Source organism: Anastrepha obliqua, chromosome 2, assembly GCF_027943255.1.
Source record: "Anastrepha obliqua isolate idAnaObli1 chromosome 2, idAnaObli1_1.0, whole genome shotgun sequence".
NCBI lineage: Eukaryota > Metazoa > Arthropoda > Insecta > Diptera > Tephritidae > Anastrepha > Anastrepha obliqua.
This window is the reverse complement of record NC_072893.1, coordinates 5502542-5520633: the sequence shown is the minus strand read 5'-3', so window position 1 is coordinate 5520633 and position 18092 is coordinate 5502542. Positions and strand designations below refer to the sequence as shown.

Here is an 18092-nt window from a genome sequence, read left to right as displayed (position 1 = left end):
AGGCGGGGAAGCTTTCTTTCCTCAAAATAAAAATATAACCAGAACGGATATCAAAGAGAAAAAAATCACTAGAGCTAGAAAATCACTAAAACAAAAGAAGGCCATAGGGAAAAACTTTATTCCATGCACAAATTGAAAGTGAATGTATCAAATACAATACACAACTAAGCATCGAAACAGCACGAACAAGAAAATTGATTCTGCTGCATCAAATACCAGCGAAAGGCGGAAAATACAAAAAATAAAAATAACAAAATATTATTCGATTTGTGGCACCAGGAAATTCGTTTCAAACATACGTACATACATACATATTTATACTGAAACATTCCGTGGAAAGAACTGTTGAATGGTGTCATTGATATAATAAAAATTGAAGCCATTATTGCATTGCAGCGCTAGAAGTTCATAGGCGCGAGAATATTGTGGAGAACCAATGAAGAATAATTAAAGTTTCATAATTTCTTTGCTACCGCAATTTGCATTCAGCACCATATAAATAATTAATAAAAATTCCGTCAATAAATTAATAAAAAAATAATTTAATCAAAGACAAATTTGTTGCCTTTATCGATAGACGTTTATTAAATGGATTTTTCAGCACTTATCACTTATCGCTCACCTGTATTTTTTAACATGCAATTAGTAAAATGAGAGTGCATATTAATGATTATCAAACGTTAATCATGACCTAAAAAACTTAAATTTTTTATTTAGTAAAACAAGGATTAGCGGCCGCCGTAGTCGATGGAAAATGGTTTTTCTAATAGCGGTCACTCCTACGCAGTCAATGGCAAACATCCGAGTGTATTTCTGCCTTGAAAAAACTCTTCATAAAGAACCATCTGCCGTTCGGTGGCGGCATAAGTCTGTACGTCTCTCAATTTGTGGAGAAATATAAAGACGCATACCACAAATAGGCTAAACACTCAACAAAGGGAGTAAGCGCCAATTACATATATCTTTCACTCACTGGTGGTATTGTGGCATCAAGCGATTGGGCTATGCTCTTCGTGCCTTTAGTCTCAGAAGCCCTAGCTTTAATATCTGCCTCGCTGAATAAATGGAAATAGTTTGGTTTAAAAACCAGAATGTAATCGGCATTCATAACAACTTGACTTGAGCAGCGTGAAATTATCGAGGGTCCTCCAAAAGACGCGCCTAGATGTTTTAAAATAAAACATGTAAAAAGTTATTTTCTTCAAACTTCACTATTTTTTATTCAAAATACGGCCTTTAACAATTATATGTGGCAGCCGCCGTATCCGACTGGATTGGTGCGTGACCACCATTCAGAAGAGTGCAGATTCGAGTCATCGCGAAGCACCATAACGATAAAAAAAAGATTTTTCTAATAGCCGTCGCACTCCGGAGGTAATGGCAAGCCTCCGAATATATTTCTGTAATGAAACAGCTCCTCATAAAAATATCTGCCGTTCGGAATTAAAAACTCTAGGCTCCTCCATTTGCACCAATTATAGATATGTACATATAAAATTATTTATGAAAAATTACATCTTTTATTGCCCACCATGAGCGCGTCTACAGGTAGAATGCGCCGAACAGTCGATTCATGAATGTCTAATTGTTTGTCTAATTGCGATGCAGCAACTCTATTCTTAATAGAACGCCCAGTTTTTGGTCTTCCAGTCCTTTTTCTATCCTCGACAGAACCAGTTTTTTGAAATTTTTTCACAACCTTTGAATTGTCGACTCATTTGGACGAAAAAATCACGAATTTTGCGATATGTTATTGTATTTATAAAGATCGACCATTTCCGTAACAAATTTCAATAATTTTAACACATTGTTCTATCGTGAAAATTGTACATCTGTCTACTTGACTAACGTCAAAGATGACATAAAAGAGGTACCGCCTAGGAATTATTCACTACCGATATGTAGGCGTCACTTTTAAAAGATCCCCGTATTTTCCATGTTCAGTTCAGTTTTGTTAATATAAATTATGGTGCCAGATACGGATGCATTCAGAGATTTACATCTGTGCTTCTATACCGATTTATTCGTGTTGGCAGTTCTTCTTCTTCTTAATTGGCCCGATAACCGCTTATTCGATTTTGCCCGAGTTTAACAAAGCGCGCCAGTCGTTTGTTTCCGGCGCCAATTGTACACATCAAGTAAAACCAAGTCCTTCTCCTCTTCTTCACCTTATCTTTTCAACGCAGAAGAGGTCTTCCGCGTCCTCTGCTACCACCAACTAATACGGCATCGCATACTTTCAGAGTCGGAGAGTTTTTATCTCTTGGGACGACATGATCCAGTCAACGAAGTCGCTGGATCTTTATTCGCTGCGCTAAGTCTATGTCGTAATAAAGCTCATGTAACTCATCACCTGCGATAGTCCTGTTGGTAGTTAGTATCAGTTTTTCTCAGATGACCCTTACGCATCGAACGCTGGCTTAAAAATTATAGCGATAATTTGTTAATAGTTGATTTATGACGGGATTATCGGAGTAGAGGCCATATATTTTTGCCAATTCAGCGGAAAAATCGTGAATGTTGTTTTTCTGTGCGTATTGTTGTGTTTAATTCCTATCCATTTAAATATAGTAAACGGTCAAATATTAAAAAAAAAATATTTCTAGCTTCGGCACCACTGAATTTAGCGTTTTCCCTCTCTTTGGGAGTGATGTAAGTCGACCACAGCTTTATTTATATGCAGCGAAAATCATAATATTTTTCAGTTCCAACGTTAGGAATGTATCTCAATTCCCTTACGCAGGTGAAAAACTCACTTTTAACGCCTCATTTCCATGTCATTTTACAGGCAATAATCGAATATTCCTTGCACTTGTGCACCAGCCATGCAGTCATGAATGACTACGGCAGTGCTATTTTGGGAGCTCTCATTTCGTATCGTACAGCCCGTACTTTGTTAACATATTTTCATTTCACAATCGTTCATTTTACAAGCAATTATTCGGAGTAAAATTATAGATGGTGTGAAAGAGTTGATGAGCAGACGTGACGCATGATTTCAGTGTTACTTCCCTTTCAGATGTGCATGTGTGTTTATGTAAGTATGTATGTATGTATGTATAAAATGTGAGCAAACAAAATTTAATTTAAGCTCGTTAAGAAATGTCTAAATTCGGGACTAAATGAACTGTATGCGCGTACAAGTACTAAATGAATAAAAAGAGTTCTCAGCGTTTTTTTCGCTTTATTTTGACGGTGTCAAACAGTCTTCCCACTCCACGATTTTATCGACGTGTGCAACGATTAGCTTTGCATAGCGTTCCTTATCTTCGATGCCCCTATTACCTGAAGAATCACTGCTTTGTTGTGACATTCTTTACTCTATTGGGCCCATAAAGAGCACACATTTTTTAGTCGCCTGCTTCAACTTTTCTCCCTGGTGATGTTGCAGAATGTATCGAATTTTCGCTTTTTTTTATCTTTATTCTGGAACGCTGCAACACGAGAGTAAAAAATGAATCACCAGAATGGCGAAGAAATGTACATTTTTTCAGCTTTTCCGACTCATTATGTTTTTTTTATTTTCAAATTTTATTTTTTTAACCAAAACCAAAGGATTTAAGGGAGTATTAATTTATGGCTTGCCTAATTATCATAATTTCGTAACGGTTTGTGGGACAACACATACTCGTACACCTACATATATTTGCTTAAAAATACAAAATCAATACATACATACATGCCACGTAGGAAAATCGACTTTAGCACTGCTACTGGATATATTCAAAATAAAGTCAAAAATCTTTCAACTGAATTCATATTGAATACTTTTCACGCAGTTTTGAGTTGGTTCTGAAATACGTGAGGTTGGTTATTAAGAAGACTTGAGACACTACAAAATTCAAGTTGCAATCTTTGCTCATCATGTAAGTTTTCATTTTTACCTGCAGGGCGTCTTTAAAACCGGACGCACTTTCTCAATATCACTGAACTGTGACGACAAAATGACGTTGCTGCTTGTTTCAAATAATTTATTTCTATTATTATAACTTTTCTGTATTCATGCCACCGCGTCGTGTGATGTATGTGTGCATCATTTGTTTTGATTGTAATTCGGAGCAGCATTGGTGTTGCATCCGATGGCGTCACAGTGGGCGACATTTATAGGCCCGTCGCAATGGACTCGTTGCGGCAACGAATTTGACTGACAGCCAAATAGATTATGGGTTTTTGGGTAGAGAGCGCCACGCACGTGCCGTATGTCATGCCGGAATGCACAAAAGCTGGACATTTCTAGTTGTTCGGCACAACCGTTCACAACCGTTTAAAAAATTACAATTTTGTATCGTGCACTTTTTTATTCAAATGCAACTTAAAGCTCGCAAGAATTTAGAAACAGGCCAGTTGAGAGGCAAGTCGGGATTCTCACTAAGCAACTTCGACAGTATAGTCTATACAGATGGACTGTGGTGTTGGAGCCGGCATATATTATCATAGACTTAAAATTGAAAAATCTGTCCGTCTTCCTAATGTCTGTAGTGTCTTCCAGGCTGAAGTACTGACAATTGAGGAAGCTTGTAGGCTACTAATCGTAGACCTCTCTTTTAAGTGCAATATTGCTATTCTTTCGGATAGCCAAGCGGATTACAGCAGTCACTGGATTCGGCTGCAACAACCTCTTAACTGGTGGGACAAAGTAGGAATAGCCTTACCACCTTGAGTGAAAACCATAAAGTTACTTTAATCTGTGTCCCGGGACATAAGAACAATGAAGGTAACGAAAAAGCAGATGAGCGGGATCTACCATGAAGAATCGGTATTCACACCACTGGGTGCAATCAAGAATACAATTTCCTCAAAATACCCCCGAATCACGGATTGAAGATGGAGAGACCAGACGACATGCAAAATTAGCAGAACGTAATGGGTCAACTACAACCACAAAAAAAATCAACATTGGTGAACATGAAACGGCGGGACGCTTGAAGACTCACGGCAGTCATAATTGACTTTTGGTCTGTCGGAGAACAAGCAGCCAAAATGGGCAACCCTCAAAAAAAAACATATTGTCTCAGTTGTGAATAATCGGAGAAAAAGCAAACGATTTTCTATTTCCTCTGTGAATGCCTTCTATAGGAGAAGGAGAGAAAGTCAACTCTGGGCAAACCACTGTTCGAGAGTCTCGAAAAACTGTCTGACTAGATCTCAACAACCTAATAAGGTTCTTAAACCGCACAGATTGGATATAGTCACGCTGTAAGTAACGCTGGTATCGGAGATGTGGCAACAAATGGTGCGGAAGCACAAGTTGTATTCTGGATAAATCTCCACTTCAACCAACCAAACCAAATTGAAGTTGTGGTCACCCTCACCATCTACGACTACCATAAATTCTATCAGAACCTCTTCAAAAAACACTCATATTATTATTATTTTAATAGTTTCCATTTTTAGTAACGCTTTTCTAATGCTAATTATCTAATATATTTCACTACCAACAAAATCTAATTCACGAAGTTCTTCGGTTTTTTTTGTCTCTTTAGTCAACGGCTTTGCCGCAACGGATCCATCGCGACAGGCTTATTAAATGCATGCATGTGATTTTTCTTTATTCCGTCTATAATCACCATCCACACGTGCAACAACATACCATCATACGAAAGCATCACATTTCAATTTCACAGCGTGCCAATCGTTAGTTGAGCTTGCAGCTGTGACTTCGTGTGAACTGCGCTGTAGTCAGTTTCGCTTGTGACGTGCGAAGAAATGTAAAACAACTCTATTTTTCATTATCGATTCAAACAGATTTTACTTACGGAGGAATTTGCGTCAGAACTGCTGGATAATATTTCACTGCGCGCCACCAGTTGGTATCGTCTTTCAAATTCTACAAATTCCATGCTGCAGTAAAATCCCAGTTGTAGACACATAGGACGACCGAAATTTTCAAAAGTTAAAAATCAATTTATGTGCATGGCATTAAGTTTTTTTTTAAAGAATTCAGCAGTAATTTATTCTATACACAACTCTTATTATACATATCCAATGGCCTCGAAATTCGAATGTTTTTTTCTCATTCTCAATTGTATCTGGCCAGCGCAACATTCAGGATTAATAGGGCAAACTTTTCCGATTGGCAAGCAGCAAAAAGCTAAAATGCCAGACTAGTTCCTTCAGGTGTTTTGGCTTTCGAATTTCTTCGGGTCTTACAGGCGTTACAGGCATTAGAAGTAGGCGTAGGCAACTCCAAACGATAATTTATATTATTTTATGTAACTCTTAATGTACTTAGCGAGCTTTAACAAGGCCCTCAGTCTTTTGTAAGCAATATCCTTCAAGGACGAAAAATATGTTGATCCTAGGCAAATTTGTCGAGTCCTACAAAGAACAGGGCAGTGGCAAAGTAGGTGCTCCAAAGATCCCTAGCATTCGCTTCGTTGCATGTGGGGTGAGGCAGTGTTGCGTCAGTACTCCAACAAATATTTTTCAGCTTGAAATATACTACAGTAATTAGGGAGAAAGAATTTTGGAGACCAAATTGAGGGCAAAAGACAGACGCTCCTCCTCCATCCGCCATTTTGGACCCATATGTAGGGAAATTGTATGAATGGTATCTGGATTCTATACCTTTCTGCCATCCATTGGCTGTTTGACTGCATGCCAGTTGAGAATTCCTTCTATTGCCGCTAGTGTGCTCATAGCACCGGTTACACATATTCCTGGAATCCTTTTCATGCATTCCAATCTTTTAACGTACGTCTCTTTATCGCACGCCGTCCAATAAATTAGTGAACCATAGAGCACTAAGGTAATGAACTATCAGTATTTAGTGCAGAATATTTTGTAACCATTGTAGTTTTAGTGTAAATCACCAACGTAACTGTGACAAAAGTCAATTGACTTTGACTTGCATTTCAGACAAGTAAACTCGGAAGAAAGCACTTGTTCATACTTGAAGAAACACAAGTGTAAGTCCTCAAAGTTGATATGTACATACGTACGAACAAATGGGCCACACTTCCAATCCTTTTCGCTTTTATTGCATGCTTCCACACCCATATATACACATACATGTACATATATGCTCGGTACTATAACTTATAGAGCTGAACAAGCGTTTTATGTGAATCGTTTGCAGTTGGCAACTTTGCGCCTAATGAATTGCTGAATCGCTTAACTGTTGTTTGTGTCGGTTTTTGCTGTTAACCAGCGCAAGTCTTCAAGTGCTCAGTTGTCGCTAGAATCATACTTGACACCTCGACTGCAAGCGCTTTAATGGTGACTTGGTGGCTTGGTGGCTTGGTGACCATCATGACTCCCGCATTGAGTCATGCATGTGCAGCACTTGAGCTGACACTTATGGCAGCCAACGTAATCGCTTCTTGTAAGTAATTTCCCACTTGCTTTGATGACTTCTTGTTCTGATGGGTACTGTTCTGCTGTCTTTAAATTCTGCCTATGATGCGATCACTTGGCTGCTTGTCTGGATGCGCTCTTTCTAGTGAAGTGAAACACATGTGGCAGTTGGTCGGTTGGTAGTGAGGGTGCGTTGCATACGTATTCTCGTCACACATACAAAGCATACATGGATAGAACTATTTACCCTATAGGGAAAAGAGAAGTGCTGAGCGTTCAAAATTGCGTGTGAACGCATTGGCCTTGCGAGCTGACTACCACTTCTGATGTTGCAAGCATCATCGTGTAAATTTAGAAAAAGGCTACTTTGCTGGAATCATACTATAAAAGTGGGATATATAGTGAAAAAGTGGGCAAGTAGATGCGTCGTCATGAAGAATGTAAAAGTCTTCTTAGATGTCACACTAATTTGCCACACTCTCTGCCATTGCAATAACAATGCTAATGCTAATAACTTCAGTTAGAGACAAATGCGAACTAGTACCGTGACTACTTCCGGGTTTGTAGTCAGACAATCCAATTTACAGTTGGTGTTTATGCGCTGGACTAAACTACATACATACAGTTATTCTTTTAATCTGTAATAAAAAAAAAATTCTGAAATAAACAATAAAGTAGAAATAGTTTGTTTTTAATTTTTTTTATATATTTTTTTTTTAATATTTGTTTTAATATTAATTTGTTAAAATGTTTTTGATATTTGGTTTACTAATACTTTTTTAAATATTTTTTTAAAATTATTTTTGTATGTTTTTTTAATATGTTTTTTAAATATGTTTTTTTTTAATATTTTGTTTTTAATATTTTTAATTTTTTTTTTAATATTACTTTGTTAATAGTTTTTTGATATTTGGTTTTTTAATAATTTTTAAATATATTTTTTTAATGTTTGTTTTTTAAATATGTTTTTAAATATTTTGTTTTCAATATTTTTTTTATATATTTTATATTGTTTTAAAACAACAACAACACCTCTTATGTCACGTTCTGGCACTGATCCAATTTAGTAAAATTTTATTTTTTAATTAAATAAGAATTAAAAATTTTTTACATATTGCCGGATATTTTGCTCAAAAATTTACTAACAATTATTTATCGGATTTCAATCCCCCTCGAAAAGTGGATTTGCAGGGTGCGCCATCTTTTATGTTGGTATGAAAACATTGAATAACTTTGAAAAAAAAAAAAACAACTGATTTGTATAAGTGAGGTATTTTTATAGGGTTTGGGTATTTAAAATGTATTAAAACTATTTTTTTAATATTATATCAATCAAGTGGTATCAATAAATCAAGTGGTCACCTTTATTAATAATCCCAAACTGGGATCTTTTTTCCGCGTTTGTCATCACCTTGTCAAGCATTTCGGGTTTATAGCGTCGACTTCGGTTGCTTCGGTGTAAAGCGATCCATGATTGAAATTGTACTGAATTGACGTATCGACAACATGTATATTGAAGTCGATCGATTGGTAAATGACAAAGTTATTCAGCGTTTATATACTGACATAAAATATGGCGCTCCTTGTAGTTAACTGATTTTACAAGTATTAAATTTTTTAAGTGTGCTTGGGAATGGAAAATGCGAGTTTCTTCGAGGACCAGACGGTTTTAATTATTATTTTCTTAATTTTTAATATGTTTTTAAATTTTTTTTAATACGAGTATTTATTGTTTTTAATACTTTTTTTTAATATTTTATTTTTTAATAGGTTTTTTTATTTTTGGTTTCTTTAATATTTTTTTTAGTATTTTTTAAATATATTTTAAATATTTAAAGTGGTCTGCAACTGCAAAAACAATAACAACTCTTAATAAACACCTTAATAAATTCGGTTTTTCCCACTTTTGTTCCCCGGTTTTAATGCCACCCAAATCATAGAACCCTTGACCAGAAATCCATTCGTTTATTAATATGAGAAAACTTATGTAGATTTAAGCAGATGAAGAAAATGAGCGGTTTTTCCTGAGGCTTTTACGGTTGCTATTTATATTTCTGGTCTTGGGCATTTTCAGCGTTGTCAGGCACCACCTGACGGTTCCATTGAAAAGTTTGACATATTTTACCATAAACGCAATCAGAACATTTTGATGCTTGAGCCATATTAGTGTTGTGTACAGTGAATTAACAAGACAAAAATTAATCATTGATCTATCCGGCAAGCACCATCATTTAACACCGCGAAAAATGTGTACCATAATTTTCTCGTGTACGCCTTGGATCCCACACGATTTAAAAAACGCCTAGGAAAGGTGTCTGGGCAAAGTGCTTTGAAATTTGATTGAAACGAAAGCAAAAGTGTATTGATCATCATGGACATTGTTTTGAGAAACAGCAAAACAGTTTTTAGCCACCAATGTTCATTTTTCTATTGTTAGGCCAGAAATGTGAATAGCAACTCTGGTATCTATCTCTCTTCGAAATCTTTTTTGACCGGGAATTCCACCAGTACCGAATTGGTTTGCTTCTAGTGAATTTAGCATCATGACTAGTTCGCATATTTCCTCTTTTCCATATAATCAAATTGTAAGCCAGGGAGTACCACTGCCTCCACGATAGTCAGTTTACGCTACTGGGATGACCCGGATTGATATCCGTCCAAGGACAGTCACTTCATCAACATTCCCGCTAGATGTATGGGCAATTTTTATGCTACTACAAGAACAACAACCAACAGCCACTGGCGCCGAGTTACCAACAAACTTGCAGTCTTAATTCATTTTTAGTTATTTGACCAATTTATTATTTATAAATTTAATAATTAGCATTTTATTAACCATCCTTTTCTTTGTATTTGAAAAGCACAGAAACGGCAGCCATCTCATAATCACCTCCCCAACACACAGCATCAGATATTAGTTTCAGTAGTTCATGTTTTCCCTGCAGGGATACAATATTTTTGCTCCATCAACATTATTTAGCATGTTATTTTTCAACTAGCCAAATCATTAGCTGCCTTCGAGACGCTGCCGATGTGCTCCGCCGTGTGATGTACATATCTTCTTCACAATTTCATTTGGCATGTTGCAGCTGGAGTGCAGTTCTTCAGAAATACTTCAATTCCACAACAGTTGCTGGTGTACAAGTATTCAGTGAACTTGTGTGGTATGTTGTTGTGGCGGCTATGTGCATCCGGCTTCATCGTTCCCGAATATGCAAAGCAGGAAAATCGTTTTATGTTTGGTTGAAAATGACGCATTTCGCGGATGCAGAAGTCTGTTATTCACCATCATTAACACTGGGGAGTTTAATTGCAGGCAAAATGTGGGCGGACGTTTGCACATTTCCTTTTAAAGTCATATTGGCCCCTAAAGAAAATAACAAGTTTGGAGATAGTGCAATCATTCATTCTCTTAAGAATTCTCGTACCGGCATGAAAGCACAGTGAAACTTGTCTAAGCGAAATTTTTCTAATTCAAAATATTTGATTATAATTTTTGGTCTCGAGGAAGTTTTAGAAATATCTACATATCTACTACATAGCATATTTTGTGTTCAGGTTCGACTTAGAATAAAGATCCAGCTGTTTCGTTGGCTAGGTTATGTCGTCCGAATGGATAGAAACGCTCCGGCTCTCAAAGTATTCGATGCGGTACCAGCTGATAGTAGAAGAGGAAGGCCACTTCTGCGTTGTAAAGAAGGGCTTGGGTTCACCTGGTGTGTCCAAGTGGCGTCGGTTAGCACGAGAAAGAAACGACTGGCGCGCTTTGTTAAACTCGGCACAAATTGTGTAAGCGGTTCTCGCCAATTAAGAAGAAGAAGAAGAACTATATGTATTCTACACGCAAATATTTTTCTACAAATGTTTCGCGATGTTGCGATCGCTGTAGCATCGTCGGAAATAGCAGCAACTTTACTAGCAGGTGGTTGAAAAGTTTATTCCACATTCAAGTTGTCACTAAATAGAGATTTGCAGGTACTCGAGCCGACATCATGAAAGCATGTCTTAAAAGATTGGCTTTATGGCATGAGATCAAAAAGCATTTTTTTATGTCTGCGAACAGCCAGTAGTCGCTGAGAGCCAAATCTGGCGAACATGGCGGATGTGAGAGCAATTTGAAGTTCAATTCGAGTAGTTTTGCCATTGTTTCGTCATCATCAAGACGTTCTTGTTCTTTGTCAACAGTGAGCAAAGCTTTCTCATAGTCAAATGCTCATGCAATATAAAGCCAATTCAGTCTTTTGATATCTTTACAATGTCAGCTAATTCTCGCAACTTCACTTTGCGATCATTCAAAACGATTTTGTGGATTTGTTTGATGTTTCCTAGTGTTACCGCCCCGTTGTGCATCATCGGTTTTTTTAAAACCACGCTTGAATTCAGCGAGCCATCGTTTTATTGTTATATCTGATGGAGCGGAGTCCCCATAATACTTTTCACGGTATTTTTTCCTATCAAGAAGCAGTGTAGAATTAAAACACGAAATTCCTTTTGATCCATTATTTTGAAAATAAAAAAGTAGTGTCATTCTCGACACAACAACTCACGAACTAATGGATAGGATGCCATGAAATTCTAACAGCTGTCTTTTTAAGGTTAGTACTAACTGAAAAAGAGGTGAATGCAAGACAACTAGTGCCATCTATGTGTTAAGCCCGGGTCTTTTCAGCCCATGTGTTATGTACATGGGTTTTTGAAAAATCTCTATGTTACAAGTTGATTTTGCCCGTAAAGTGGTATCCAGATTGATATGATAGTATTATATTATATATGTATAGTGATCGCCATAACCAGAACGGTTAGCCCGCTAAAGGAGATGTCAGCATTTTCACCTGAAAAATGAAATAAAAAAATTCTATGACTAATATTAATATATAAAGCCGAATGGGTTGGTGCGTGACTACCATTCGATGGTGCGTAGGTTCGCATCTCCGTGCATGAAACACCAAATTGATAGAAAAAATTATTTCTAAAAGCGGTCGCCCCTCGGCAATCAATGCCCTAGTGTATTTCTGCGATGAAAAAAGCTCCTGTAGGTCTGTAAAAATCATTATTTTTTATTCAGTAAACCAATCATTCAAACACAAAAATGGATGATTAATTTTGCGCCACCTTATATAATATAATATCAATTTGTCTCAAATATTAGGCTCCTCTCTACTCTCAAGCGCAACTGTATGATTATCAACTATATTTTGTGTATCATATACCGAACAATATAAAAATTAAATTAATTTAGTTTAGAAGCTTTAAACTTTCTCTAACAATAAGTACTAAAAATTGTAAACAAATTTCTAAAAAAAATGTCTAATGTCGATTTCTCTTTCCATTCTAGATTATGCGACCTCTTTGATTTCCAACCAAAAACATCAATCAATGTAAGTTGACTATTTTACTATGCAAATACGACACTAAGAATAATTCTTTTCCTGTTCCATAAAAGTATTATTTATACAATAGAAAATTTGAAATCAGACGTTGTTGTCCTTTTCGAATGGCCACCAAACAATATGGTACACCAATCAATTTTTAAACGAATATGGAAAACGTTTCCGCTGTTGTAACTGAAGTAGGCTTTTGTACTCTCGTATCTGCCAGTGTGTGCTAAAAAACACATTATAAGCAGTTGGACAGTGTTTCGGTTTCTCCCCAGGTTGTTGACTTCAATAATACATACAGTGAGTGCCAGGCGAAAACGTACAGTTAATTGTGTTCATATTTGACAAAAAAAAAAAAAAAAACAGTACAAATCAAAGGCTTCTCAAATAAAAAATAAAAATATAGAAAAAAACGAATCGAAACTACGCACTCCTGAATGATAGTCCTAAACTGGCTATAAAATCAACAAAAATTGTTCAAAATTAAAAAAAATTTTATCAAATTTTTTAACTTTTTCGCGTGTGCAGCTTTGTAGCCCATGCAAGTTTAAAAAATCTTGTTGTCAACACATTTTAACAATTTAGCGGTTATATGAGTTCTGCATAGACACACAATTACGTTCTATGAAAAGATTTCGTAAGATTCTCAACGAAAAGTCTCACCATTTCTAAACTATGAGAAGTCATCATATTGGCATTACAGTGCGGGGTGGGCCATTGCGTTGCTTCAAAAACTTTTTTGGTCGCTCTTTCGCTGCTCATTCTTAGGACGTGTTCGTATCACCGTAATCTTTGCTTCACAAAGGGAAGGAATGTGCAATTTAATTGCCGATCCTGCGGCATGATGCCTCTAACTTATCACTTCTAATCTCCTCATTACACCTGCGCGCGGTGGAGCTGCTAACCTTGACTGGTGACTGAATACCTCTCAAAGAGTGAATCTTCAATGGAAAGGAAGAGAACGAAAGAAATGAGGTGAGAAAAATGCGGTTTGATGCTGGCGACCCCTTATCAGTAATAAATCATATTGCCACGAATCCAACTATGAAAAGTAGCGAACTCAAATTTACTGAAATTAAGAATTGCACAGACACATTGTTGAAATTTGGTGAAGTTTTGTCGTTTAAAATTTTGTTTTTAAGTTTCGAATTATGATTTAAATTATTTTTGTTATGTGAATTGTATTTTTATAAGAAAGGAACAAAAAGTTAGCATTCAAAACATTGCAAAAATAGCTGCACGCTTTTAAGCGACACTGTATATTTATTTTTTGCGCATGAGTAAATATTGTACTTTTGTTTTGACTTTGCAAAGCGTTCGCAATGCGGTTACATTCATTAATGACAACAACAATAGCAGCCAGATACAAAAACACAAGAAGGAAAATGTTGAACCAAAAGTGGCACTTCCGCTTCGCGTCTACTTCGTTGATGGCAATGGGTCTGTGTACTTGTAAAGTTAATAAACGCGCGCAAACGCATACGCACACAAAGCTAACTGCTGCCAGTTGGAAAAGTGTCTCCGCTTTTAGTAAATCACATTTATTCCGAGATTTGTATCAATTTCCAAGTGGGTAACTCTTTCGAAATCCTCTGAGGGCTTCGCTTGTGCAATATTCATTTATGTATGCAAATGTCATAATTTGAGTTTGTATTGCCGTACAATAATTAAGTCATACACCGTTAATAGAGTATATACGCAGCTGATTTTATAGTTAAATGAGGTATTGAGCTGAAGTAACTGATGCCACACACCGCTTTACTGGAGGTCGGTGTTACAATATTGTTTTTTGCTGTAATACTATCATATCCAGTGTAAAGTTCCCTTGAAATGTACACACAAATGTTCATATTTTTACAATTATAAAAATGTTATATTCCAAAGGAATACTTTACTTTTATTTAGTTTCTTGTTTTCCTCTATGAAATATGCATTTTCTGCAGACTATTATCATAGGTTAGGTTAGGCTCAATGATATTGACATCATCGGCCTTAACAAACGCGCTGTTAGTTCTGCCTTCTCCAAACTGGATAAAGAGGCAAAGCGAATGGGTCTGGTGGTTTACGAGGACAAAACGAAGTACCTCCTTCAAACAAACAATCGGCGCATTCGCGTGTCGGCACCCACGTCACTGTTGACGATTTTATGATTTCGAGGTTGTAAAATACTTCGTTTAATTAGGAACCAGCATTAACACCGATAATAATGTCAGCCTGGAAATCCAACGTAGAATCTCTCTTGCCAACAAGTGCTACTTTGGACTATGTAGGCAAATGCGTAGTAAAGTCCTCTCTCGACGAACAAAGGCTCTCATCATGCCCGGCCTTTTATGATATGTAACAAATTTATGAAAATATTTCATTAGACACAAATTTATAGTATTTTCGTTTTCATGGGGGTCCCTTGAAAAATCAGTGCAAAGTCAGAGAGATGGCATTACCAAGTTTCAGCTACATTGAAGTTTTGTTTTTGCTTGCGGTCTTATGCATTTTCTCTACATAAAAAAATTCGAACATTCATTATATTGAAGAAAATGATTTACATCATCAGCAAGCAAAAGTACCAAAAATCAACTACAATTTTGAGCCACCTTAAACTGCTAAATTATTACACCAAAATGGAATGGGCTAAAAAGTTTGAGATTTTAATGAATTTAATGAATTTATTGAATTTTTGATAATTTTATGTAAAGTTTGAAACTCTGTTTTCTGTTGATGAAGGGACTTACAGTTTTTTATGAGGAGCTTTTTTATGAGACAAATATAACTGGAGGTTTGCCTTTGCCTACCAATGCAACCCGAGCGCTATCGAATGATAGTCGCCCACAAACCCTTTCGGCCTTGGGTTTGGCATTCGGTTGAGTGATTTCCCCTTTTTCATCACCACTCGCACCAGTTCACGCCTCAGCAGTTGTGGTCGCAAGCTTATTAGACATAGAGTTCCACCTCGTTTCACATGCGCCGGACCTGGTCCGTCGGCCCATTTTAAAGAAATCACTGGCGGGGGAAAAATTTATTCAAACGAGGAGCTGATTGCAGAAACGAATTGCTATTTTTCAGTCGTGGAAAAATTCTATTTTTCGGGGATCAGGCATCAAATAAGGGATGTGATCAGCAAATATTTAATACGGTGAAAGTGTGATTTGAATATTTGGTTAAGTTGCCATTCCTTGCCTATTGAAGGCACCCTGCTCTCCGAAGAAAGAATATACCAAACTTGCTTAAGATTTTGATGCATAATTTTGCAAAATTTTCGTCATAATAGGTCTATAGTTTTTACCATATTAAGTCAAACAAAAAAATCCAAAATTAAGGACTTTGAAGAATTTTTCCCTCCGGCAATTAAAATATTTCTTTTTTGAAGTATAGGGTTTTTCAGTAAGAGCGCTTCAACTTTTGAACTTTTTTGAATAAAACACAAACGGTTTGACTTTTTCAACAAATTTTTTTTATTATCGAGTTTGAACATATACATTTAAGTATGAAATGCGATTTCTTTTGCATGACCACCGCGTGCACGTTTTACGAAGTCCAATCGTTGAACCCAATTTTCGACCACTCTTTTGCATAAATCGGCCGAAATTCCAGCAATTTCGCGTTCAATATTGGCTCTGAGCTCACAAATCGTCGCCGGCTTGTTACTGTAGACCAATGACTTCACATTACCCCACAACGGGACGGCTTGTTAAATGGACCGTAAAATGGCCGTAATGCTCGTAAAGTAGCAGCTACAGAACGATTATTTTCATAAAAAATTTGCACGGTTTGCAATCGTTGCTCAAGTGTGTAGCGTTCCATGATGAAATGTATACTAATGAAGTTTAAAAATGAAAAGCGAAAAATAAAAAATATTGCGTCGGAAAAAAGTTGAAGCGCACCTATTGAATAACCCTATATAAGTGTTTTGAAGTTCATTACATATACTGAATCTATACGAATATCAAAAAATACGCCCAATAGTATCGTAAAAAAATATATTTGTAACCGTGTTTAATTTTCAGGGTGATGTTATAGATCTGGGGTGGCCAAGATCCATGATAGTCCGGGTCATTTTTGAAAATTTGAAATTTTTCGCGAGTGGCAATTAAATACACATTTTTTTTAACAGAAAATATATTTATTGAATACATATAAATAAAAGTACACTCATTGTATTGAATTTAAATATTAAAAATTAAACACATTTACTTTAGTTCTCTTGATGATTCTTTAAGCATTCAGCACTTCTCCGCAATTTTTTGAGATGCTGGTTAATACTGATCGGTGTATGGATTTAATGAATTTTAAGTCGAATAAATGATTAAGGGGGTATTCTGGTCTAGAAATTTGAAAAAAATCGATTTTTTTTTTTGCATATTTTCAAAGCTTAGACCTTCAAAAATATGCCCTTCAACGGATTTTTCAAAATTCGAATTATTTTCGGAGATACAGCGGATTTTGGGACGTGGCGTCTAAGCCGGCCGAGTGGAGGGAATCGCACAATGAACAGCAGATGTTACCGGACGGCTTGAGGACTCGTTCTTTCCAGAAAATCTTTTGTATCCCACACAACCTTTATTTTGTGAATTTTTTTTCCTTGATTTGGCGTAATCCGATAGCGACATTCTAACTAATGAATAATTTTGTTAATTTGTTTGTTTTAGATTACTACAAGGGTTGGAATTATGTCAACCATGGAGCACCGTTTTTTATGTAGTCCCCACTCCGCAGGCTGTAATTCCACGATTTTTTAATTTTTTTACTGATTTTTTTTATACTTTTCTAATATTAATAAAAAGCATAAAAAAAATGGATAGTAAAAATATTTTTCATTTTTTTATCTTAGTTTTACAAATACCTAAAATTAAGGCGTCTAGACCAGAATACCCTCTTAATTCGACAAGCTGCCTTTTTAATTCAGCATTCTTCGATTATCGACCTATATTTGAATTGTAGAGTTTGATATTCTTACATCTCTATTAATTCTAATTCTCCAGATGCTTTTTGGGTCATAATTATATCGGAAAAGGAAAACTCACCTCGAATTATGTTAATTTCAGATAGATGGAGGAAAAAATCAAGAGACGGTTTAAAATATTTCAAGCCTAACTTTAGTAAAACGCAGGATAATTAGATATTCATTTAAATTGGTCAAAAGCAGGTGATGATCAGCCCCAATGATATAAGAACAGCCTTTTTGAAACGATAAAAATTGCTGCATTTCATTTATTAAAAAAACCACTTCCATTTGTAAGTACTATTATTTAAGAGGCACTTGCCGTTTAGAAATATTATCAAGTAGAAAGCGTAGATGTCGCTTTTTATGAAGAGTATCCGATCAGCCTAATATTGTACCGCATTCTCCAGCAAAACAGGCTTTATCTTGCTACTAACGTGTCTAATGTTGACTTTCAAGTCGTCAATCGTAGCTGATTTTTC

The 18092-nt window shown here is 36.1% G+C and overlaps 1 protein-coding gene across 3 annotated transcripts in view; it reads left to right on the top strand.

Moving 5' to 3' along the window:
• Nucleotides 1–18092, top strand: part of LOC129239590 (pleckstrin homology-like domain family B member 2) — a 92305-nt gene that overhangs the window by 10302 nt on the left and 63911 nt on the right. For all 3 annotated transcript variants that reach the window (XM_054875200.1, XM_054875198.1, XM_054875199.1), the window contains exon 2: nt 12632–12674. The gene's annotated coding sequence lies outside the window, so the exon portion shown is untranslated. The remainder of the gene's footprint in view (nt 1–12631; nt 12675–18092) is intronic.